At 48.3% G+C, this 25,484-nt stretch overlaps 1 protein-coding gene across 8 annotated transcripts in view; it reads left to right on the forward strand.

Moving 5' to 3' along the window:
- The first annotated feature begins 5,532 nt into the window (after window positions 1-5,532).
- Window positions 5,533-25,484, forward strand: part of ATP2B2 (ATPase plasma membrane Ca2+ transporting 2) — a 381,370-nt gene continuing 361,418 nt past the window's right edge. For 4 of the 8 annotated variants that reach the window (XM_031663131.1, XM_009200225.4, XM_009200224.4 and 1 more), the window contains exon 1: window positions 5,622-5,664. The gene's annotated coding sequence lies outside the window, so the exon portion shown is untranslated. Of the gene's footprint in view, window positions 5,665-25,484 lie in introns of all 8 variants that reach the window. The other 4 variants (XM_017955253.3, XM_017955256.3, XM_003894106.5 and 1 more) reach the window with 3 other exon arrangements.

The raw sequence follows: 25,484 nt of genomic DNA on the forward strand, positions 1-25,484 counted from the left end.
TCGACCCTTTCTACCCACAGACTGCATCTGACCTGTCTGGGACATCACAATTCACACACACAGCCTGAAGACTCCTCTCCATCCCCAGTGTTGTCTGCAGTTTTCTGACATGACAAGGTTTCCTGCCTACAACTGCACTCACTGTTCCAGCAGCTACCCTGGCAAATATTAAATCTATGGTCAATTTGAGTCCCCAGTGTTCTCCATCAAATACATGGCTTTCAAGTTAGATGGAGATTTCCATCTGAACTTGAGGGATTGCATCCTCAGTACCACAAATCAGGACAGGCTCTTTGTCCTAATTTAATTCCATCTTAATAAACACAGTCCCATGGTGCTATCAGTCCTTTAAGATACCATGAGCCAGAGTTGGCCCTCTGTGCCACACTGGCCTAGGTTCAGCCCAATGGTCATACTCTTTCTTGGAGAAGTGTAGTCAAATGAATTTTCCTTATTTCTAACCCCACCCCTCAACCACCACCACGATCTATATCTGTGCCTTCCTTCCCTTACTACAGAACTCAGCTAAAATGGCCCAGGTTTGCTTTTCTGAACATTTGGCTTTGTGCAAACCTGAGCTTTGGGGGTCCATCTTCTTTCCTGGGCTCCCCATGAGCCCAGGAATGTGTTGGATCAGTGGATGGATGAATCCTCAGCTCGGCTCCCAGGACCTATGGCTGCGAGCTCACCTTCCCTCTTGCCTCTCTCCTGTGCCTCACTTTGCCCCACACCCCTCACACCCCTCCCCTTCCATGCGTTTCCATGCCCCGATCATGTGCTGTGTCTGCCTGATGCGCCTTGCTCCTGTTTCCTCGTGCTCTTAGAAACATCCTTCTAGGATGGATAGGAATCAGCTGGCCTGGCTCTTCCCCTTTCTAGATCAGTGCCTTTGCTCATCTGTGACTTTTTTTCCTCAACTGCAAAATGGGGATGAGAAAATGATCTGAAGTCAGGTTCCCCAGAAGCAGAGCCTGAGGTGGGGATGCTTATGTGTGGGGTTTATTGATGGTATGCTCACAGGAGAAATCTATAGTAGAAGAAGACAGGCAGGGTGGGGGCCAGCGAAGATGAGGTTCCCAGAGAAGTCCACTCTCAGCCTGATACTACAGGGACGACAGGTGTGTGAATTGCACCGCAGAGGTGCGATGGCTGTTGCCACCTAGTGGTTCCCATAAGCCAAGGACAACATCCCCAGGAGAAGGGAGCAAGTGTGAGAAATCAGCACCTCCACAGAGCTAGGGGCTGGGCAGGCTGGGGTATCAATAGCCTCGCTCACGAACACCTGCTCTATAGCATTGCTGGGGGGGATGAAATCAGTATATTTCAAATACTAAGAAGAGTAATTGACATTTAACAGAGTTTAATGATTGTTTCTGTCATTTTGTTACTCTTTCTTTAAAACTCAGCTACAACTCCACCTCTGAAGTCTTCCTCACTGGCCATCTAGAGAATTAATTGCTCCTCTCCCAGGCTATGTCAGCACTTGGTGTTTTTGTCCTTTTTATTTAAATTTTTAAATTACACCAGTAAAACATAGAAATATTGTTGTAACAGGATCTGAAATATAGAGAGTAGAATGTCTTCCTCTCTAACCCACGTTCTCCCTGGGAGGAAAACCCTGTTAACTCTTTATTGGTGGCGCTTTTTAACTTGAGTATATCATCCTGCTTTGTTTAGGAGGAACTGAAGTTTCCTGGCCACATTTAGAGTTTTTTAATGGGAAAGACCTGACTTGTGATTCTTTTAACCCCTGCTCAAGAAATGCCTGCTTAGCGTTGAGCCAAACTTTCTTGATCATAGTGGGGTGGGGTGTCAGAAACACATTTCCAGCCTCTGTGCCCCGGAGATTCCCACTCAGGAGACCTGCACAGGGCCAGGAATCTCTTTCCAGATACTGGTAACAAGTTCTCCCGGTAAGTTAGGTGAAAATCCAGCTTGGAGAACGTTGTATTAAAGGTGGCTTCCATCGTATGAACATCTTGCTTATCAATTGGTTTAGATGCCTCCATTTTGCTTCATAGGATGATTATTTTGGGTGTGGGCACACATTTTTACTGTGGCTACAATAGTAGCACATTGTCATTGTGAGAACTAGAATACTTTTAAAGTCACCTTTAACCCCAGCACATGAAAACCACATTTAAGGGGCATTCACAGGCCCCATGCATATTTTCCAAGTCTGGCCCTGGGACCACTCCGCCATTCCCAGTTTTGCTCTCAGATATTTCCATCCCCTGCTTCTGCCACAGACTGACAGGGACCAGGGCTTCTTTCTCTTCTCCTTATGAACTCGGGGATGACAGGTGCACCTGCTCACCAAGTACCAGCCGCTTCCCTGTCTCTTCCTCATCCCACAGAGGAAAGTGGCCATTTCCCCCATTGCCTGCTGCCCTCACCATCTCTCAAGAAGTCCTCTGTTTTAAGTTATAAAGCAGAACATTTTTATTTACACGGCAGTGTTTTAATAACCAGCAACATTTTGGAAAAGAACTAGAAAAATAGTTAAAAGATAAATGGACTTATGCTTCAATGTTATGATTTTTCACATACACTAAAGTTCATTTTTACTTTTTTAAATCCTTGAATTTCGAAGTCCTCAGGTTTTAAGAGTCTGTCAGGACCCTATTTTTAGTGGACTGAGACTTCTCCTGGGTGGCCAGATTGTTGCGGCTTCCTCATGACCAGATGTGTGTCTGTGTTGGCAGTGGAGCCTCCTGTGGCCTCAGCCTGCACATGCTGGTCACCTCGCATAACCTTCTGTCCATCCGGCAATTCTGTGTGTGTGAGTGCGCGCGCACACACACACACACGGCCTGCCCATTCTCAGAGGAGGAAATTGAGGCGCAGCGAGGACGCACAGTAGGGACAGAACCAGAATCAGGACTGGGATTTGATCCCTCACCTACCACCTTCCCGCTCCTGTCAGCTGCAGTGAGGTGCTGCTCCCACTCCATTCCCATGACCTCTGCATCTCTGAGGTGGACATGACCCCCGATATCCTGCCAGAGTGAGGAGAGGGCTGTGTGTGTATGTCTATGTGTGTCATAAACAACACTGATCTTCTACCTATTCACCCAGAGTCCAGCAGCTGCCAGCCTGCTAGTCAAAACCTTATGGCAGCTATAACTCTGTTTGATCTTCTCAAAGTTTAGAATTTTTTTTTTTTTACCAGTTGGTGACATTTAAAAATCAAGAATATTCACATAGAAATCCAGATGTCCACCTTCTCTGGAAAAAAACTGAAAACTGGCAGTCCAGGCCCACATCCCTGCTTAGCCACCATCCAGCGGAGTTGGGTAGTGGCTGTACCCATTTGACACCACAGATGCCACAGTCCGCACTACTCCCTATTACCTCCCAGTACAGAGCCAGTGCCTACTGCTACTTGCCACCTCACATACACTGTTGCTTTTTCTTATCGGCAGATTCCAGAGGAGAAAGCCATAAGCCAGAACCAGCCCACCTCCCTAGGTAATGCCTGGTCCTGCTACACATTTGAGTTTGAAATCCCTGCCATCCCTCAAGTCCCTACCCAATAATCTGTAAATCTCAGAGCCTTGGCATACAGTAGGTGCTGAAAAAAAACTGTAGCCCCCATTTACTGAGTGCTTATCCTGGGTGAGGCTATGGAACCTATCACCTTTTAACAGATGAACCAACAGGCTCAGAGTTCGAGCCGTGCCCAAGGTGAGTTTTGTCACTAGGACTTTTGTGGTGTCACTCACTTTTGCACTGAGCTACCTCTCATGGTGTGGCTTTTCATGCCTGTTCTTTTTGCCTTCTCAACTTACTTGCTGGTTTCAGAAGGTTTCATAAAAGAAATAGTAATTAAGGCCAAGCCTCAGCACCGTGGCTGGGCAGAGACTGAGAGAGGAGAAAGGCATTTCACAGGAGGAAAAGGAGAGAGGAAGACATGGTGCAGTGCTAAGGGTGTGCTGGGAGGGGCACTGGCAACCCAGGTGGGGAAGGAATGGAAAGGGCACTTGGGGCCAGAGTGTGAAAGGCCCTGCATGGCATACTGGGGCTGTGAGACTTCTGAGAACACTGGGGAGCTATGAAGGGTTTTAGAGCAGGACTGGGCATGATGAAGGCTAGCGCGGCAGCAAAATGGAGGCAGAGAGGATGGCACTGTGAGAGTCCAGAAGAGAGGTATCGGGGACCTGAAGAAGAGCCCTTCAACAGAGAGAAGAGCAGATTCCAGGCCCCGTCAGTGAGGACATGGTGCTGGGGTGGGCTAAGGGAGAGTGTCTGGAGCTGGCCATCTGGACGCACTGCAGTGCCATTAGCTGGGATGAGGATGGTGGGAGGAGATATGGATTGGGGGCATCCCTGGGGTGATGTTCTCTGGTGCCCAGTTAGACAGGGCTGCGGCAGGAGATGCAAGTGCTGCCTGCCAAGCTGAGCGCCAAGCAGCGAGAAGGGAGTGCTCTGGACCAAGAAGGTCCTGGAGACAACTCCTGTCACACCTGCTGCATCACCTTCTCCACTGGCCTCCCTGGCCCCCTCTCTCCTTCCTGTACCTAAGCCTCCAGTAGTGAATGTTCTCCGCCCCATCCCCGGGCTGCAGAGAGTAGGTCGTGTTGAATTTTGGCCCTATGAATGGGCATCCCTGCCACTCCCAGGAAGCAGATGTTCCAGACACTCAGACCGCAGGGTCCCCCCAAGCTCCTCAACTCGTCAGAGCAAGGCCTGGGAAGGGGAGTTACCATGGTCAGTCCCACCCCTCCCCATCTCCTCACTTCCTGCGAGCAGTGCATTTGGCTTTTTATAAAGCCAATAAATAAATAAACAAGCGGGCATGATTAATTGATGGTATGGAGCAGACCCGGGCGCTAGGAGTCAGGTGGCCCGGCTTCCTGATGGAGCTCGGCTTTTCAAGGACCTGGGGCCTGAGCCAGGGAGGGGAAGCCTGCTTTGGGGAGGTGCTTTCGGTGCGTGTCTGGGATTTTCAACTTTCTCCTCAGGCAGGGCCACTGTCCTGGACTCCTCCAGGCCCTAAGCAGGGCCAGACTGGAGGCTGGGGGCTAAGCGTGCCCTTTCCCCCTGCCCTAAACTTTCTCGCCTCTGAGGAGGGCCCTTAGGCTAAGCTCCCTGGGATTGGCCCCGCGGTCCCCTCACTCCAAAGCGGGTCTCCCCATCTGCCTACTCCACACCCCATGGGCTCCACCCCGTGTGGCCAGTTCACAGGCTCGGGTGTGCAGGGGAGGCTTGGGGCGCCCTGACCCCTGGGGAAGAACGGGGAGGATGCCTCCCAGAGCCAGGCTGGCTGTGGGGGTGGGGCGGGGACAGGGGCCTGTGTAGATGGAGGTACCTGGAGACACACCCCGGGGCAAGACTGGAGACCCTTCCCCGCAGCCCCACTGGTGCGCGCGGAGGTGGGCGCGGGCTGGACCACGAGCTTCGGTCCCGCGGGGCGCTCTCCGTGCGGAGTTTGGGGAGGGCCGAGGGGGAGAGCGCGGGGAGGGGGGAGCGGGGAGGGCGGGGGGGGGAGGCGGGCGGGCGGCGGCGGGGCCGCGGGGCGAGGCGAGAGCGGGGCAGCCTCGGCAGAGGAACCGCAGCCGCAGCGGGGCCGGGCCGGGCCGGGCGCGCACCAGTGGCGGCGGCGGCGGCAGCGGCGGCGGCGGCGGCGGCGGCGGCAGCATCTCGCTCTCGGAGCCGGCGCAGGTGAGGCAGGGGCGGCCGGCCCGGGCTCTGGGCCTCTTCCCCTCTCGCTCGTTCTCTCGTTGCTTTCCCCGCTGGCTTCCCTTCCGCGGGCGCTCGGCCCCGGAGACCCCCGCCGGGCCAGGGCGGGAGCCCGAGCCGGAGCGTGTCCTGGTCCCTTCGCCCCGCTGAGGCAGGCGCCTTATCAGCGGTGACCTTGAGCGGGCACCAGGCTGCAGGCGGGGCGGGCCAGGCCGGGATGGGCGCCCACGGACCCGGCGTCTGCGGGTGAGAGAAGGGGCGCGCCTTGCGCCTGCTGCGCGAAAACTTTCCGGGCTCGGAGCAGCCCCGGAACTGGGGGGCGTCCGGGACGCTAGAACCCCCAATTTCTTCTTCCCAAATAGCTCCGACTTCCCCACCTGGCTTCTCCTCAGTGTGGGGGCCCCCCTTTCTCCTGGCTCTGGTTCCTGCATGGTGGGGACAGGTTGAGAGCTATAGAGACTCACCCTGGGCCGGGGGCTTCTCCCTTCCCCACAGGTGGTTTGCAGCTGCTAAGAGCACAGGTGCTAGCACTCTGCCAAGTGCTCTCCGCATCTCTGGCCTCACCTTTTCCTAGCTCCCCTCCTCCTGGCCCCCCTGGACACAGCCCTAACCCCAAGCATGCACGGGTCCCCCACCTGGTGACACAAGAGCTCGGAAGCCTCACATTCAGTGGGTCCTCAGATCCACAGCGTGATTTTTCAGCCCAGTGTCTAAGCCTCCTTCGGAAGGTGGACTTGCGCAGGTGCCTCAGGCCCTCAGGACGGGCCAGTATAGCATGTTTCTGGATACCGGGACTCACCCAGGGCCTGGCCGCCTCTCCTTGCCCTGAGGCCTCAGGAGGAAGGGATACTCTGGGCTTTGGTGATGTCCTAGCTCTAGAAGCAGTGCGTCCTAGAACATTAGCCTTGGAAAAGGGACATGAGGCCCAGAGAGGGTGAGTTGGCCTCAAGGTCACACAGCAGGGGGCAGGAGTGAAAACTGGACTTTCTTATAATGGGTTAGAGTGGATGAAGAGGACTGCTGTTTGGTTCCTACACCTGAGGGATTTGGGCTCTGGGACACTGTCTCTTACTAACTGTGTGACCTCTGGCAAGTCGCTTCCCCTCTCTGACTCAGTTTCCCCACCTTATAGGGCTACTCTAATGGCTGAATGAGTTAACATTCTTAAAGTTCTCACTGTTATGCCCATGCCTAGTGTATAGTCTATATCCAAAACATTTTGGCTACCAGCTTGTGAAATTTCCTTTCTGAGCCCTGGAAGGGAAGCCAGAGAGGGTTAATCGTTCCCATGCCCTTCCACTTCTATGTGTGGGCTGGTAGGGACAGCACCTGCTGGGCTCTTGAGCATCTGTGCCTGTCTATAGAATGTTAGGTAGAGACAAGCGTCCCAATGCCCTCAGAAGCCCACTGGAGCCACTGGGTGTGCTAACTCTGGGCTGTGATTTCCTGCTGCTGCCATAGCAGAAACCAATACCTGATGTCTGACAGAAATGACGACAAAACCTGGCCATAGTGTCAGGAAGTGGCCCCCTCTCCATACAGTCTGGTGGGAACAGCATCATCTTCAGTCCTCCTCCATCTGTACCACTCTTCTCCCCACCTCTGTGTGAGGTCATGCCTTCCCCCAGAGGTACTATTGGCAACAGAGGAGATGGCAGAGGGGTGGGGCTCATTCATTCATTTACTCACTCCCCAAGCCTTGATTCTTGCCTTCTCTGAGTCAGGAGGCATTTAGAAATACAGAGATCAACCACAGCTAGGGGAAATCAAACTCCTATCAGGTGCAAGCACTTACTAAGCACTCTCAGAGACACATTCATTTGTTCATTTGATCAATTTGTGTTAAGAACCTAATATGTGCTCAGCACTGTTTGATGTGCCAGGGACATATTACTAAATAAAACAGAGCTGGTCCCAGCTATGTAGGCTGGCTATATAGTTTGTCACCCAAACTGAGATATCTTGAGAGTGAGAGAGGGCATGATTTATAAAAACACTAGGACTACAGAGCATAAACCAGGAAGGTCCAACCACACTGGGCTGCAGGGCCACTCTGCGACCTTGTGGAGTTTATATACCAATGTCTGGGGAGAATGGTTAGTATTTTTTGAGCAATTACTTTTTGCCAGGCTGTGTACGAAGCGCTTTTGGGGTTTCATCTGATTGAATCCTCACAATGCTGTGAAGCCGGTGTTACCATCTACATGCAGCTGGTTAGTAGTAGAGTTGGGACCACTCTGCTACTGACTTGCTGGGCTACCATGCTTCCCTAGAAATGGGTGAGAACCAGAGTCCAAGTGCTTGCACTGTCTCCAAGAAGACTCGTAGGCAGTAGCACAGATGATGTAACAGATGTGCAGTGGGAACAGAGTCTGCCTGGAAAAATCAGAGGCAGCTTTCTGGAGCAGGGAACCTCTAACCTGCACCTTGAAACATGAGTTATGACTTTGACAGACTGTGGGGAGGACATTACAGGCCCAGGTTGCTAGGGCTTGGAGGTGTGGGGGTATGTGGTCTATTTAGGAACACCACCCCCACAATACATCCAGATCCAATGGCAACAGGACAAGAGTTAGGTCTGAAACAGCAGGAGTCAGCAGAGATTAAGTCTAAGCCTGGTGCTGTGGGACATGATAAGTTCTGAATTTTCGAAAGATGTTCTGAAGATTTGACTGTTCTGTAGGTAGGGAGCAGAGAGAGAATTTGTTGTGCAGGATTTCTCTTGACAAGAATTTACTATAACCCAATCTGTACTATGGACTGCCTGAAAGGTCATGGAAATCATTTTGTTATATGGAATCACTGCAGAAGAATTTTACCAGCATTTGTAACAGCAGAACAGTTTCACTAAGCAAACTGATTGCCAGCAAGAGAAATATTAACCTACTTAAGGGAGAGGATTTTTAGTAGCATAATTTGCAAATAAGAGAATATGCTCATTATAAATTAAATCTTTTCTTTGTGTTAAATTACATACAAGAAACTCTAACTTCCTCCTCCCTTCCCTCCTCTTTGTATCTCCCCTGTTGTCATATAAATCTGTTGCAGAGTAATAAAACTGCATTTCTTTAGTAATGTCTTATTTCTCAGACCTTTCATTAATTCAAACTGGCCTCCTTTCCACCCTCTTAAATTAAGTGGAATTATTAAAACTTTATGGTATCTAAAAATTGGAATCTGCTAACTGAACCCAAAAAAGGGAGCTAACTACTGGGGCCTTGGGATTGAAAAATCAGGCAGAAATATTTGGGAAGCAGAAAAGAATTTGATGGGAAGGAGGAGGGAGCAGGGCCGGCTTTGTGGACGTGTGGCCTGTGCTAAGAAGGGCTTCCCACTGGATTTAATGCTCTGCAGTTACCATATTGCAATTCTTAGCAGTTTTTGAATAGGGGGCTACATGTTTTCATTTCGTACTGGGTCCCACAAATTATGTAGCTGATACTTGGAAGGAGACAGCAGGGAAGAGGTGGGTGAAGAAAAAGGTAGAAAGAAGAGGAGAGCTATGGATAGGGCAGAGAGAAGAGAAACTGGCATTTTTTTAAGCCCCTGCCATATGCCACGTGCTGTGTGAGATGCTTTTCCATGTGTATCTATTTTCATGGCAATTCTAAGACGTAGGTGATATTATCACAGTTTTAAAATATAGGTTTTATTATTATTCAGTTATGGCAAGGCCAACCACTCAGAAAACCACCCTGAAAAGATTTTTACTTGAGATTCCTAAGAGGTGAGGACATGCTATGCCATGCAGGGCCACATGGGGAAGCCCTAGGGTCAGTCAGGAGGCAGAGGGAGTGAGGGGAAGATGGGGTAAGAGCCTTTACTGTGGTCTCCACGGGGAGGGACGGGTGAGGCAGGCTAAGCAGGCTCAGGGTTGGCTACTTTGAATAGTTTCAGCAGGCTCTGGGGCACAGTGGCTGTTCCTAGTAGTATGGTACCTGGCCCCAGGTGATTAGGGCAGGGCAGTGTGGCCCAGTGGGCAGGGACTCCATAAAGGAAGTGGTTGGGAAGATGGGCTGAGCATTTATGAAAGGCGCCCTCATGGGCCAGTCCTTCACTATGTCAAATAGTCCCTCCAGGGTTAGCAAGGCCCCAGATGTCAAAGCATCATTTGCAGAAGCTAGAAAACATGGTTATTACAATCTCCATTTGACAGATAAGAAAACTGAGACTCGAAGAGATTTCCATAAACTGCCCAGCCAGAATCACTCAAGTAGAACGGCTGTGCGGGCTGAAAGGTGTGTGCTGATCCGGAGTTCTAGGAAATGCCAGATGTTGGGATGGTGTGGGAGTGGGCCCCATAAATAGCATCTCTCCTCCACACCCCTCCAACAATTTGAGGAACAAATGAGTGGCAGGTAGAGAACCCGAATATACATTTTCTCCCTAATAGAATAGAAGCAAAGTTGGAGGTCCTGGCTTCATGTGACAGTGAGGGTCAAATGGGGGCCTGCTAACTGATTCCCTAGAAGGAAGACCATGTGGAGGTCCTGTCCAGGTAGGCTTCACTCAGGTACAGAGGGCACAGCCAGGACAAGCTTTCTGCGGGCAGGGCTCCCTCCCAAGAGGAAAAAGGGCAGAGATGCTGACTGTAGCCCATCCTTCTTCTCCAGTTGACCAATAAGAGAAGACACCCCGCCTCCTGAGGGTGGAGCCAGGAAAGGCACAGGGAAAGGCTGGGGTGAGCCACTGAGGATTGTCTCCAGCGGAGAGACCTTTGAAGAGTGGAGGACTGGGGATGTTCGTGCTAAAGCCTGTGACCGCCTTTCTTCCCTCATATATAACAGTCTGTAAGGTTGGGCATTTCAAAGGCCCTAAGGAGAGGGGCTGCATAGCTTCCATCAGGCTTCCAGAGGGCTCTGTGACCCGAGAAATAGGAAGCAGACCTAAGTTACAGAGAAAAGGAATGATGGGAGTGGGGGAATGAACAAGCCTCAGCTAATCTCATTACAGAGTAAAGGGAATATCCATTGATATTAGGAGAATGAATATGACAGGGAGAAAATGCCTCCCCGTTTTTTCCAGCAGCAGCTCAGGTGCTATAAATACTGTGGCTTTGTAACATAACATCTAGGCAGGATTCTGGGGAGATGTAATGACCCGGTTCCTTATTTAAAAATACAAAAAGTGGGACTTAGGAAAATGACCAAAGCTTGTGCTGGCCTGAGCCCAAGTGAATGGCCGTGCACGCAGATGAACCAGGAAAGGCCGAGCAGATCTGTTTAGTGTGTCCGTAGGCAATGACAAGCATCAGCCCTGAGCTAGGCCTGTGCGATGTTCCATCCTCTCTATACCATTCTGCCTGGGAATGAGTCAGTGCTTTCTAATTGTGTCGCTGTGATCTTGGGTAAGTGGCTTCAGCTCTGTCTGTCTCAGTTTCCTCATCTATAAAAGTGATCCTAACAGTGCCTGCCTCATGAGTACCTTTGGGAGAATGATAAGGACTAAGACAAGTCAAGGTCTCAGAATAGTGCCTGGCACACGTGGTAAGCACTTTCTGGATGTCAGCTATTAGTGTTACTATCGTCATCACCTTGTAATTTACAGAGCACTTTTCACATATATTTTTTACCTTCTAATCCTCACAGCAAGCCTGTGATGTGGCTAGATAAATACCACTTCCTTTCCCCCACAAGGTGGCTGCTCATTAATGAAGCCAGATCTCAAATCCAGTCCTTGGGTTTTCAGTTCCAAGCTGATCTCACTGCTGTGGTAGCCACTCTGGGTAGCTGGAAGCCCACTGGTATGAAGATGTTGCTATCAGCTACTTCCTGGCTTCATGAGCTTGGGAGATTGGAAAACAGTGAAATATTAGGCCCTGATAGGGGGAGGTTGTGAGAAGAACAAGGAGTACCCAACAAAGGAAAACTGGGCCCCAACATCTGTTGCCCAGTTGTCACTATGTTTCTCAGAAGGTGAGACTGACTGGCCCTCTTCTTTTTCAAAAACAAATGTGCATCCTCAGACGTAGGCACATAGTAGATGTGTGTGAAGAGTGATGGAGGACTGGAGATGTTCTTGCTAAAACCTGTGACCACCTTTCTTCCATCATACGTAATAGTCTGTAAGTCAGGGCATTTCGCGGGGGTGTAAGGAGAGGGTCTGCATAGCTTCCCTCAGGCTTCCAGAGGTCTCTGCAACCCGAGAAATAGGAAGCAGACCTAAGTTGCAAGCAAAAGAAATGATGGGTCTTTTCTTTTTTTAAAAAAAAAATTGCATCCACAGACCTGGGCACATAGTAGGTTATTAATAAATGTACATTGGATGAATGCATTTCTTATAAAATACAAATTGTCACTCCTCAACAACAATGATGGGTACAACCACAATGAAAACAACTCTCTAGGATGAGGCCACCTTGCCTAAGTGATTGCTGTTCAGTGTTTCTCAGAAACTCATGGTAGGCTGTCAACTTGTGATTAACTTGAAAAATCTGCTTTTGGCACTACTTGGAGAAATGAACTGTTGAAGTGAACATCTAGCAGCCATAATATAGAACTAGGTGAGCCATGATGGGTGAGGGCATAAGGATGGTGCAGCATATAGGTGGGATATAAAAGGCTTTGTATATAAGAGTGGTATAGAGACAGATGCCACATTGAATGGAATCTCTCCAATGCTGCCATCAGGAGTAGATAAGAGCACGAGGCCAGGAAAGTTCCACTGTCTCAGCAAATATCTCAGCAAATCAGTGCCTTTCTTGTCCTCTTCCTCCTCCCCCTCTTCCTCCTCTCTCTCTTCTTTTTAATGTACTAATTTGGTTTGGTTAGTCATTCGTGCTATAGAAATATCTCCAGTTCCTTACTCTCTAGCCACATGATAAATTGAATTTATTTACTTCTTTTGACATTAGTCATAGCCACATGCCTTACTTTGGCCAATGAGCTTTGAAAAGTGACATGTGTCATTTCTGGATGGAAGCTTTAATAACCACCATGCTGTTTGCTACTTTTCCCCATTTATTCTCTTGGCAATCAAGGCAGCATGGAGATGGAACCTCCCTCAATCTGGTTGTCTGAGTGAGAATGACACAGGGCAGAGCTCACAGCCAACCCATGGTGGACATGTAGCATCAGTGAGAAGTAAGCCTTTATTTTAAGCTATGGTACACTGGTCATGTTTGTTACTGAGCATAACTCAGTCCATTCTAACAGTTGCCTGTAGGGCATGGACTGAAATAATCACAACTTGTTTGGAGATGTTTTTGAGTCTTTTCATTCCTTCAAGAATGATGCCAAAAATGTTAGTGTTTGGGTGTTACGAACACAAAATGGGGGAGAGACACGGCCCTGCGAGGTAATGGCTAGTCTCCCTAGCATGCACGGCATATGTTGACTTCTCCAATTTCACCCTGTCCTCATCTCTCCATGCTATCTCTCCATCTTCATACCAGTGGGCTTCCAGCTACCCAGTGCTTGACAAGTCCACAACATCTTTGAAATGGGACACTTGTTTGCACATCTCCAGGCCTTTACTCATGCTCTGCCTAGAATGGGACATCTCCCAGGAAATCATGCTATTTGATGAGTGACTTGGGTGGAGACAAGCACATGGGGGAGAGGGGAGCATTGGGCTTTTTCTGTGAGTCACAGAAGGCAGAACACTTAAGACAGAGAGTGATATTTCTGTGCAGTGTGAAAGAGTTTGCTACCAATAGAGCTTTGTCTGGTGCAGAAATGAGCTCACCACACTAGAAAGTTTCCAAGCAGAGGCGGGTGTCATGGAGGGGGATCCAGGTCATCAGAAATATAGCACACTCTCCAGTCCTGTCTCACACGACTTTCAGGAAGATTGCCCAAAGTAGGTTGATTTTAGCTGTGACTCTATATGTATTTTTTTTCTCTTTTCAAAATAAAAGTAGCTTTTTTTTCACATTGTCTTAGTCTGTTTGTGCCTTTGTAAGAGGCCACCTGAAACTGGGTAATTTATAAAGAAGAGAACTGTATGTGTTAACGGTTCTGGAGACTGAGAAGTCCAAGAGCAAGGCACTGGCATCTTCTGAGGGTTTATTTACTGCATCATCTCATGGTGGGAGGTGGAAAGGTAAGAGTGAGGGACAGCAAGAGGGGGCTGAACTCACTTTAAAAATAAACCCAATCTCACCATAATGAACCCACTCTGGAGATAAAAACATTAATTCATTCATGAGGTCAGAGACCCCATGATCTAATCACCTCTTAAAGGCCCCACCTTTCAACACTGTTGCATTGGGGATTAAGTTTCCAATGCATTAACTTTGGGGAACACATTTAAACTATCACATCCCCTAACTATAGAGATGTTGCATAATGATTATAGAAAATTCAAGGGGTATTGAAAAATATAAAGAAGAAAGTGAAACTCTAATTAAACACCACAAAACAGAGCTAATCTCCATTAATATTTTGTCAAATGTCCTTCCAGACATTTCTCTATGATTGATAAATAGATATTGTTTTTCTATCCTTTTCTTTCACTCAGTAATAATGGTCATCTTAAATATCAATAAATATACCTCTACCTTATATTTTATAAGTGGCTTTGCCATGATTTATTTAATGTATTCCTTTCTCATGGGCATCTAGGTTGTGTCCAGAATTTTACTACTATAGACAACACTGTGATGAACATTCTTGTATGTGGACCCCTGGGAACATGTCCAGGCATCTTCTGAGGATAAATTCCTAGAAGTGGAGTCAATGAATCAAAGAGAACTGTTTAGGGTGAAAGAAGAAAAGAGAGCTATGATATGATCAGGTAAAGAAATCCTTCCTGGCTTAGAGGCAGCTTGCAAAGGGTCTGACAGAAGAGAGATGAATAGGTGACTGCGGCTGGGCTGGAAGGCTGGAGGGAACCAGGATATAGGAAGTAGAAGAGAGGGAGGAGGAAGTAGAAGGAGCTGGTTTTCAAGGCCCATAGGGCTTTAGAAGACCATCCCACAAGCAAAGGGTAAGAGTGGATGACAGTTATGATTTATGTAGAGTCAGGTGATTACAAGTGCTTTCATGTGCACAGTCCCTTTGGAGCCTCACCACCACATTGCAAGGAATGTCTCCATCCCCATTTTATGGGGGAGCAAAGTGAGGCCTGGAGAGGATGTGGCAAAAGGAGCCATTGTCCTCAATTATAGTATGTGGGCTCCTTCACAACTCCAAACCTATCCTTTGCACATACCCCAGGCTGGCTCATGCCTCCAGTCTTTGCAGATGCCATTTTGTGAGAAGCCAGCTCCTGCTCACCCTTGCAAAGGAAGACCGGTCACATGAGACTTTTTGTGAAACTTTTCCTCAGACTCCCTTATCCCCACCACCCAAAGCAAGGCAGAGCTGGTCAGGGTCCAGGAGGGATGTTCTGCAGGCCATTGTGTTAACCATTGTGTACTAACTGTTGAGCCAGGGAGCCTGCTTTTGACTTCAGTGAATTGGATTTTCTGACTCAGCTGACTTAAACATGTGTCCCTTTCTCATCTCACATAATCAAAGGTGGATTAGCTCTGGAGTTGGTTAGCCCAGTGGCTCATCCATGCCATCAAAACCCATGGATGGTCCTTCTGTCTTTCTCTCTGCCATCATCAACCAGAAGGCATTACCCCTGTCCAGAGCATCCCCTGAAGATCTCACAGCACCCCAGGGACAAAAGGCAGGAGGTATCTATGTGTTTCTTTTATCAGGGAGGAATTCTTTCCCAGACATCCCAGCCAACCTCCTCTTGTGTCTCATTGGCTGGAATTGGGTCACGTGGCCATGCCTAAACCAATCATGGCCAAGGAATGAGCCCAGCAGGGATTAAATGGACCAGGACTTATCTCTGAGTCAGTTGAGAGCACAGGTAGAAACTGAGGCAGTCAGGGCTCTGCCAGCCAGGGAGTAGCAGGGAGTGTCCACTGGGGAGCAGCCCCTAGCATCTGCTCCAACTGTGCGCTGATTCTCCTGCCTCTCATCTAGGCAAGGAGCTATGTGAGAACAAGGATTGAGACTTATTCCTTCCCAAGTCCCTTGAAGGCTAGCACAGGGCAAGGCACGTGGTAGGTATTGAGAAAGTATTGGCTGAATGAATGAATGAATGAATCAGTGAGTGAAATCAGTAGATGTTTCTCCATCAAACCCTGAGATTTAGGATTTGCTGCACACCTGTCAATTTGAGGGGATGGTTTAGGTACTTCAGAGAGTGTAGGAATGGCTTTGTCCTCAAAGATGTTGCAATTTAGTTGTGGAGAAAATACTAGAACCTAAGAAAAAGTTGGACTTGAGGCCTGGCCTCTAAGCAGACTGTATGTGTCATGGGGTGGGGGACAGGGATTGTATCCATAGGAAGAGGTGCCACAGATGGGTAGAGGTATGTGGTGGAGAAAAACATCTGTGTCCTCAAACAGTGGAGGAGAGTGCGATAGAGACTAAAGGGGACTCTTTCTGGAGGGCCTACTGTATGTTGGGTATTGTCCTTATACTTATTTTTCTCATCTTTCCTGTGTCTCTGTGGAGTAGATCCTTCTATCCTGATTTTATAGATGCTGACGCTCAGAGGGTGAGGTTGCTTACCCAAAGTCACACAGCCAGGAGGTCATAGGATCTGGCTTACAGCACAGATCTGTTCCGAAAAGCTGGCTCCCTTCTGCAAAGGGGCTGTGATGACCATTCAGGGCTCACTTGAGACCAGCAGGTGGTGGAATGACTCAAAGGGAAGCCTGGAAACTGACAAGAAGGCCTAGGAATGGAGTGGTGCAGTGAAATTGCAGAGGAAAAAAAGGATGATGGGAGAGGTGTTTGTAATAGGATTCAGGGTGGGCTTGAGGAGCCATGGTCTTTGGCATCACATCTGACTTCAAATCCCTGCCCTGCCAGTGAACAGCTATGTGACCTTAGGGAAAACACTTCCCTTCCCTGTACCTCAATTTTCCATCCGTAAAATGATGATAATAGTTCAATGTTTCCAGTACAAAGCATATCACAAAAATTTAATAATGGAGCTATTCTTACTATCAATAGTGTTGTTATTGGTTTGGAACTTGGTAGGTAACCAGACCTAACGGTGACTCCTTGGTGCGGGGGCCCTGGGCTCCCATTCTATCTTGGTTACCACCTCCACATTTCACCTTGACTCCATTGGCTTTCCTGCCAGTCTGGCTTTCCATTCTTCACCCGAAAAGTAAGGGGATTGGGATGGTTGGTTTCTAGCATTCTCTCTTGCCCAAACTCTGCACTTGTGTGAGGTGGAAAGGGGAAGCTGCAATGACTAAAGGGATCAGAACCAAGTGAGGGGGTGTCAGGGCTGCTTTTGTTTTTGAGAAGCAGAGGGAGGGCAGGGCAGGGGATGGAAGGAAGAGCAACCAGGAGCCAGAGGAGGCTGCAGAGTCAGCAAGTCCAGGCAGCTGTGGAAACCCCGCGCCGGGCAATTTGGAGATGGGCACGGAGAGGAACGGCTGAAACCAAAGGAGGCAGAAAAGCATGGAGAACATCTGCATCTGACACCTGCCCTCGCTGTGGGAGAACCAGAGAGAGAAAGAGGGATCAATTGCAGCTCATCCTGATGTTTAATACCTGGGAGGCAGGGCTTTGAAGACGGTGTGTTCAAAGACTGAAATTGAATTTCCCCAAAGTTTGCAGGAACACTGCAATTATGCCGGAGAACATGTCTATGAAATCCCCTTGGAATCTATTTTTGGGCACAAGGTTTTATAACCAGAGTCAGAAATTGAGTGGAAGTGTGTGGGAGGCTGACCCTGGACAGTTTCCATGTTGGAGAGGAGAGGAAAGTATTTTTATCTGCAAACACCGTGTTTCATAGGGTGAGGCTGGGGAGGAGGCAGTTTCACCACTTTGGGTTTCTCACCCACTGTCATGTTAAGACGAGAACTATCTTTGACAGAAGTTGTTCAAGTTCCTTACTCAGAGTGGGTGGCTGGGGGCTGGGGATTGAGGCGGGGAACTTATGTGGGACTTTTGTATGTTGCAACCAAGACATCTGAGACTGACTTTGCCAGAGACTTTTTCAGATCTGTCTTGTGGGGATGTCACCATGCGCAGGGAGCTTTGCCTAGCCGAAGATTTCCTCCTGCACTGCTGTATCACTATTAGCGATTGCCACATGACAAACTGCTCCAGAGTCAGCATCTTAAAGTAATAAGTATGTCTTGTTGCTGAAAAATCTACAGGTCAGCTAAATGATGCTTCTGGTCCTGGCTGGGTTCTCTCACTTGTCTGTGGTCTGTTGTAGGTCAGGTAGGTAGCTCTGTGGATCCTGGTGCGTTCTCTCACTTGTCTGTGGTCTGCTGTAGGTCAGGTAGGTAGCTCTGCAGATCCTGGTGGGCTCTCTCACTTGTCTGTGGTCTGTTGTAGGTCAGGTAGGTAGCTCTGTGGATCCTAGTGTGTTTTCTCACTTCTCTGTGGTCTGCTGTAGGTCAGGTAGGTAGCTCTGTGGATCCTGGTGGGCTCTCTCACTTGTTTAGGGGTTGGCTGGCTCTAGGCTGGTCTGGGATGACCTCAGTTGTGACAGCTCTCCTTTGCTTCATGTAGTGTCTGCACTAGCCTGTGTTTGTTCTCGCGACAGTGGTAGAGTTATGAGAGAGAGAGAGCAAGCAGCATGCAAGGACTCTTGATACTCAGGCTCAGAACTGGCAGTTGATATGGTTTGTCTGTGTCCCCATCCAAATCTCACTGTGAATTCCCATGTGTTGTGGGAGGGACCTGGTGGGAGGTGTTTGAATCATGGGAGCAGGTCTTTCACGTGCTGTTCTCCTGATAGTGAGTAGGTCTCACGAGATCTGATGGTTTTAAAAAGAGGAATTCCCCTGCACAAGCTCTCTCTCTGTCTCTCTCTCTCTCTCTCTCTCTCTCTCTCTCTCTCTCTCTGCCTGCTGCCATCCATGTAAGACGTGGCTTACTCCTCCTTGCTTTCCACCATGATTTTGAGGCTTCCCCAGCCATGTGGAACTGTAAGTCCATTAAACCACTTACTTCCATAAATTGCCCATTCTTGGGTATGTCTTTATTAGCAGCATGAAACTGGACTAATACAGCAGTGTCACTTCTACTGACACTGTTGGCCAAAGCAAGTCACAGGGTCACCCAAAATTCAAAGAGTGGGGAGATAGACCACCTCTTTTAATCACAAGGAGCCACAGCATCACACTGGAAATGGCTTGGATACAGGCCAACCATTAATTAGGGCCATAGATACTGTCAGTTTGCACAACTGCCAACATCAGCATTGACCTCTAGGGCTGTCACCAGAGGAAGAGGGGGAAAGGGGACAGGCAGACATTCGTACTTAAAGTCTTTGTAGTGCCCAAGATCCCCTTAATGTGCAAAGAGTTTTCCAGAAGTGTTTTATTGGTAGCATCAGGAAAATGTATATCCCCAAACAATGAGTGATCAATTTTCACTCAACAGAGTGACAGAAATTGAAAAATGTGATGCTATCAAGTATTGGTGATGATGGAGAGGAAATAGGTGCCATATACTCTGCTGGTCAGAGTTTCCATGCCACAGCCCATTGAGGGAAATTCAGCAGCACCTACTTGAATTAAAAATGCATTCATGTGTTAAACAGCTGTGGTCCATCCACCCCATGGAACAGTACTCACCAATAAGAAAGAACAAACTATTAACACATGCAACAACCTGAATGAGCCTCGAGGAGTGCAAAATGCCAGTCCTAAAAGGTTACATATTGCATGATGTCATTTATGTAACATTAGTGAAATGACCTAATTACTGAGATGAGAACAGACTGCTGGTTGTCAAAGGTTAGGGATGGGGGAGAGAGACATTTAGCTGTAAAGGGGTAGTCCGGGGAGTCTTGTGGTGATGGTCCAGTTGAGTACCTTGATAGTGGTGGTGGGTATGCAAAGGTAATGTGATAAAATTGCATAGAGCTACATATGCACTTGTGTACACACACAGACACATACAAAGATGGGTGCCTGTATAACTAGTGAAATCTGAAGAAGCTCTGTGGATTGTAACAATGCCCATTTCTTGGTTTTGGTATTATACTTTATTTATGCAAATGTTAACTTTGGGGGAGCCTGGGGAAAGGAGTGCATGTGTCTTCCCTGTACATTTCCTTGCAACTTCCTGTGAACTTTTATTTCCAAATAAAAAGTTATAAATAAAGACACAGGTGCTCTGGCCTGGTAAATCCACTGCATGGCGCCTGCAACAGAGACATGGTCCCATGCCCAGAGAGGCTTATGCAGAGATGATCACTGAACATCATTGGATATCAAAGCATTGGAGCAACCTAGATGTATTTGTTCACCTAATAATCATCTATTGGCTGCCTACAATGTGCCAGGCACTGTGCCAGGCTCTGGGGATATAACCATGACCAAAATAGACCAATTCCCTGTCCTCGTGGGGTTTGCATTCTAGTGATTGCCCCACAAGAGGGAGCTGATTCCGTGTAACAAACAAAGAAATGAGGTAGGCTCATATCTCTATTGCTAGAATAGTTCTATCTCTGGAACACATCACTGCAAAGAAACAGCAAGAAGCAGAATCAGGCATTTGTTACGCCATTTGTTTTAAAAATAACAAAAGAACCACAGTCAAATGAAGGAAGGGTCAAACTTTGGTGTGCACTTTACTGGGAGTTAATCCTGTCCACCTAACTGGAATGGAAGCCTGTGAGGGCAGGGGGTTTTGTCTTTTTTGTTCCTTGCAGTGCTCCCACACCAGAGCAGGCCTGTCACATAGGAGGCACTCACACATCTGCTAGGGAAAAGAGTAGATTGTACCCATTTCACACGTTGGCTGATGGAAGCAGGAGGCCCTTAGCCATGGCATATTGGATTCTCCACTATAAGAGTTAATGAAATGTGCGTTGTATATCCATGACTTTAAAAATACCAGATACCATTTCTTTCAAATTTGTCATCAGAAACGTATTTCCCCAGCCCCAAAAAAGTGTGATTGTCAAGCCTTGGGTCCACAGGTTGTTGGTTGTGGAATGACTTCACACTTTTGTGTTTTGCCATACAATGTGTCAGGCAGGCCTTCCTGCATTATCTCATTTAATGTGTCTATCAGTCCTTTCTGGAAGAAAATGGACATTCATAGATCTTCTATCTGCCCCCAGGCCCCATCCCCTGAGGTAAGTTTGTAGGCACACAATGACAGGTGACTGGAAGCAGAAGAGCCTGTTGCAGGATCCGGGGCCGCCAGTGAGTAAGGCCCAGTCACCCACCCACATAGGAATCCCCTGGTGAGTGCACAGTGTCTGGCGGGTGTGGGCTCCCATTTTCCTCTGCTCCTGGCTCATTCTGTCCCCCACCACATGTCCTGGGGTCAGTGACTGCTCCTGGGCATATCGCTGTGAACCAGGCCCACTGCTGTCCTCATAAACTTGCAGGCTAGTCGGGAGGACAGAGAAGCAGGCACAAGGTCTACCCAGTGTTGCCCTGGGCAGCCCGGGAACCTACATCCTGGAGGTTCATAACCCACAAGGTGCTGCCATTCCTCACTGTTCCCATCAGAGGATCATAAACCATCCTTTCAAGTGCCAGCCAAGACGATGAAACATGAAGATGCTCTTGAGGTCACCAAGAGAATCATTTCAGACCCAGGGATCCCCCCAGAACGTGCGCATCCAGTAGCTGTGATTGTGACCTCGATGTGTCCCCTCATCCATCTCCTGTCGGGTGCCTGTGAACGTTTATTACCCTGCTGCAGAAAAAGTCTGCGAAGCCAGATGACTTGTCTGCAGCCGGCAAGCCTCGGCGCCCACAAAGCAGAAATTAATGAATGACGGTTGGGGAGAGAGGCAGGGAATAGGACAGCAGCTATTTTAGGCTCACTCTGCCAAAGCAGATCCTAATGCCTGCATCTGTGTGTTAACTCTGTCTGCCCTTTGAACAGAAATCGAAATTACATTGGCTGGGATTTTGTTTGCTTGCCAACTCCAGGCTTGTATGTCTTATAAAAATATGCAGATTTTGAACTAATAAAAATAGAGCTACTGTGAAAATCAATTCTCTCTCTCTCTGATTTAATATAATTCATAAAAACTTTCTCAAACCCCGTAAAATAAAGTTGGAATGACATGAGTTCAAATTCTGACTTACTTTCTAACTGTAACTAGGTCTCTCTGGGCTTTAGTTTTCTCAGTTGTAAAGTGGGGATCAGACCATTGCAGTGCTGGAAGATGAAGCAAGATATATGGGAAAGCTCCTAGCACCTGTCATTCCTTGGATATGAGACTCCTTAGACATAAAGGAAACCATCACCCCTTTCTGCAACTATGGAAATATGGTGTTCATGGATCATCTACTTTTCCCTGAGCACCTCCTAAGTGCAGGCATGTAGAAACCCTGGAGAACCCGTGGTGACCTCTGGAGTTGGCATTCAGCGATGGGCTCTAGTGTTGTGGAAATAGACCTGTGTTTGGGTGACGTCTTGTCTCTGAAAAGCAGCAGTTTGTTTCCGTGGATAAGCCAGAGCATTTCTCCTCCTGGTTTCTGGCTTTGTCAGGCCCAGAGTTGGGGAGCTGATGTGGAGAAACAGAAGAGGTGAATGTGAGCTGGGTGGTGATGGAGCAGACTGCTGAGTGAAGGAAGCCCTAGGGCCCCACAGAGGAGCTGTCTGGATGCTGGGTCCAGGGAACCACAGCTGGAACAGCCAGGACCTCAGACCCCTCCAGGACAGAAGGGACAACTAGTCTTGGTCCTCCCATAACTACTGAGGTACGTGGGGCCTGGAAACCAGAGAGGGAAGAGGCTTAAAGTGGTGGCCCTGGGGACCCAACTCATGGTACTCATGGCACAGAACACCTTTCTTCATGGCATGATTCATTGTACAGTTATTTTGTGGTCACCACTGTATGAACAAGAGATGTAGAGTTATCCCTATCCCCATATTGCAGACAAGACCCCTGAGGCTCCAAGAAACTAAGGAACCTTCTAGAAGTCACACAGCCTGCAAGTGGCCAGGCCAGAATTTCTCTGCAAGGCTTGTGCTGTTTCTATTCCTGTTTTAAAAGAAATATTCATATTTGATTTGAAAGCATCTGGTTAGAAAGAACTGGACACCCTGAGTAGGCTTTCGGAAAGTGCCTTCTACACGGATAAGTAATTCAATAAAGGAACAGCAAATACTTGTTCAGCACCTACTTTGTGCCAGGCACTGTCTTAGGCATTTGAGATTCACCAATGAATAAAGTGGTTACTTAATAAGTGGTTATGGATTTGAGTTGGAATAATTCGATTCTAAGGCTTTCCTAAAATGGATGTGGGCCTCTTATAATTCATAACCAGGTGAGAAACATCAGACATTTCCCGTCAATAAGTGAATGACTTTCCTCTAGGATCTGATTTCACTGCCCTTCTTTTCTTCTCCACGCAGCCCTGGTGCACTCAGGCAAACCCTGCATGGCTCAGCCACTCTTCTGTCTCTGGGGGTTGTTCTGAGAAAAGTGTTATGCATCTGCCTCATGCCATTTAATCATCAAAAGGAAAGTTTAAAGTAGCTTAAGAGCTTGAGTAAGTTGGCAACCTTTAGAAACCTCAGTTTCCTCATCTGTAAAATGGAGAGAATAGTGCCTTTTATTAAGGGGTGATGGATATATATATATATATATATATATATATATATATATATATATATATTCTGTTTTTCTCTATATGTTATCTCTCTATCCATCTCTCTATCTCTATCTGATTGCTCTGTCTATGCCGGCGTGTGCAAATGCTCAGGAGGTGCCAGCTGTTAGGAGGATGACAGGGTGCCATTCTGCAGCAATGGCTGCCCACCCAGTGGATTGGATGTCGTGTCTCTTAGTGATCTTAAAGGGGCCTTCTTCGAGAATCAGCAGTTTGTCCCCACCTATGTCAAGCCTGGACGGAGAACAAAGTTGTAGCTGTGCCTTTCTGCTTTGCCCTTTGAAAAAGAAGAATTGTATGCTTTTGACATGAACTTTATTGTTGCTCTTTGACTGCCCCCAGAGCCTTTGTGTCTGCTCTGCAGTTGGAGGACAGAATCCTCTGCATGTGGAGGACAGGGATAGGCGGTGGATTGGCGGTGGATTGGCAGGCACTGGCACACTCCCTTTGGTTCTGGACTCTCTGCAGGGCCTCTGTGGCTGCCCACTGCTCCCTCTTGGGTGTTCCCCTTTCCTCTGTTCACCCAACCCTCACTGAGGACCTACTTTGTGGACCTGCTACCCAAGCCCACCTCAGGGTGGAAGGTGTGCAGCAATGCCTGGACAGCACGTCAGAGTGTGATAAACCAGGCCGGAAACTCACATCCACCAGCCTCCCTCCACGTGCCAGAGTACAGCATCTGAGTGGTTTCCCGGCAACCAAGCCAGGCCAGGGCAATGCTGGTCCATGACAGGGTTCCCCATCCTCGGCAGGAGGAGGAGGACAGTGAGAGCTTTCTAGAAAGCTAAGAGAAAGGAGGCCCTTTTTGTCCTGAGATTGTAGCCTTTCTACTCTTTCAGTGTTAAAATGGCCTTTCTTCTATGATGTTGATGACCAAGGAGGTCTTATTTTTTTTAATGTTGGTATCTGGCAATGCTAGATTGACTCATTTCATGTTTTCTTTGTTTTGTGTTAATTTTACTGGCCTGAGACATCCTTCAGTCTGGGAAACACTGAATTCTTCTATTTGGACAGGAGGTGTTATTTTATTTAATTTTACTGCCAATTCTGTGAAATAGATACCTTTCCCATCACACAGTTGAGAAAACTAAGGTGTAGAGAGGCAGCTTCCCCAGAGCTGCAAAGGCAAGCTTCAAACCTGGTTCTGACTCCTGCCAAAACCCTCATGTGCCCCGCCACCCACAAGCGCCAGGATACGCTAAAAGAGGCTCAGAATGGCCAGTGGTGGTAGAGATCATAGAATATATGGAGATCTGCACCAGGTAATGCAAGGATTTGCTCCTTATCTAGATCACAGGAAGGCTCAGGTGTCCCCGTTAGCTCAATGGTGCTAACACGTGGGCCGATAGCTTTGGATCTTCAAATCTGATATCCTTCGTGTTGGTCAAACCTTCACATGCAATCCAAAGAGGATCTCTCCACTAGTCACGGACCTGCCCTCCTCCCCACCCCCACACCAGGTTATGACAGGGTGGACGTCTGCCAGATGGTTTCCACATCTGCACCACGGAGGGAGTCTGGTGATTGCTTCACTTTGCCTTTTTCAATCGAAGGCCACCCTAATACCTTTGTGGGCTGCATCCCATGATGTCTTCACTGCATTTCCATCCTCAGTCAAGCGAGGAATTCCATCTCACGGGTCTAATGTCCAGGGGTAGTTAATGGCTTGCATTTTGGTGAGTCAGCACTTTGAGGGTTTTGTAAAGGACTTTGCTGGTTTGGCTGCATCCACTGGCCATAGGAGGCCTGGTGCAGGAGACATCACGCCGCTGTGGAGGACTGCTCACCTTAACGTTGTCCCTTTCTGAGAGCAAATTTTCTTTCTCCAGTGGCTTTCTTGGGGGACCTGGGTCATTTGGCACAAGGCAACAGGGACAAATCTCTAACTAAAACGGGGTTGGACTAATTTTTGAGTAACCGTTTTCCCTGCTGATCTTGAACAGCAGGAATTAGAGGCAAAAGCCCCGAAGAAACGTGTTGAATGAAGTAAGACAAGCCCCCATTCTGGGTCTTCACTCTGGAGAGTCAGTGTGCAGTTGATGACAAGCTCCTTAGGGGCCAGTGTCTCCCCTTGGAATCGATGTGCCCTTCCCCCGCACCAGTGGGGTCCGCTGCTGGGCTGGAGCTCAGTGGAGAACAGCAGCCAACTCTGATTGTTTTCTGGGTCTTTGCATTTGAGGAGCAAACGCACACCTCATGTGTTTTGTCTTCTGGGCATTCTTAGGAA

This window comes from Papio anubis, chromosome 2 (genome assembly GCF_008728515.1).
Source record: "Papio anubis isolate 15944 chromosome 2, Panubis1.0, whole genome shotgun sequence".
NCBI classification, from domain to species: Eukaryota; Metazoa; Chordata; class Mammalia; order Primates; family Cercopithecidae; genus Papio; species Papio anubis.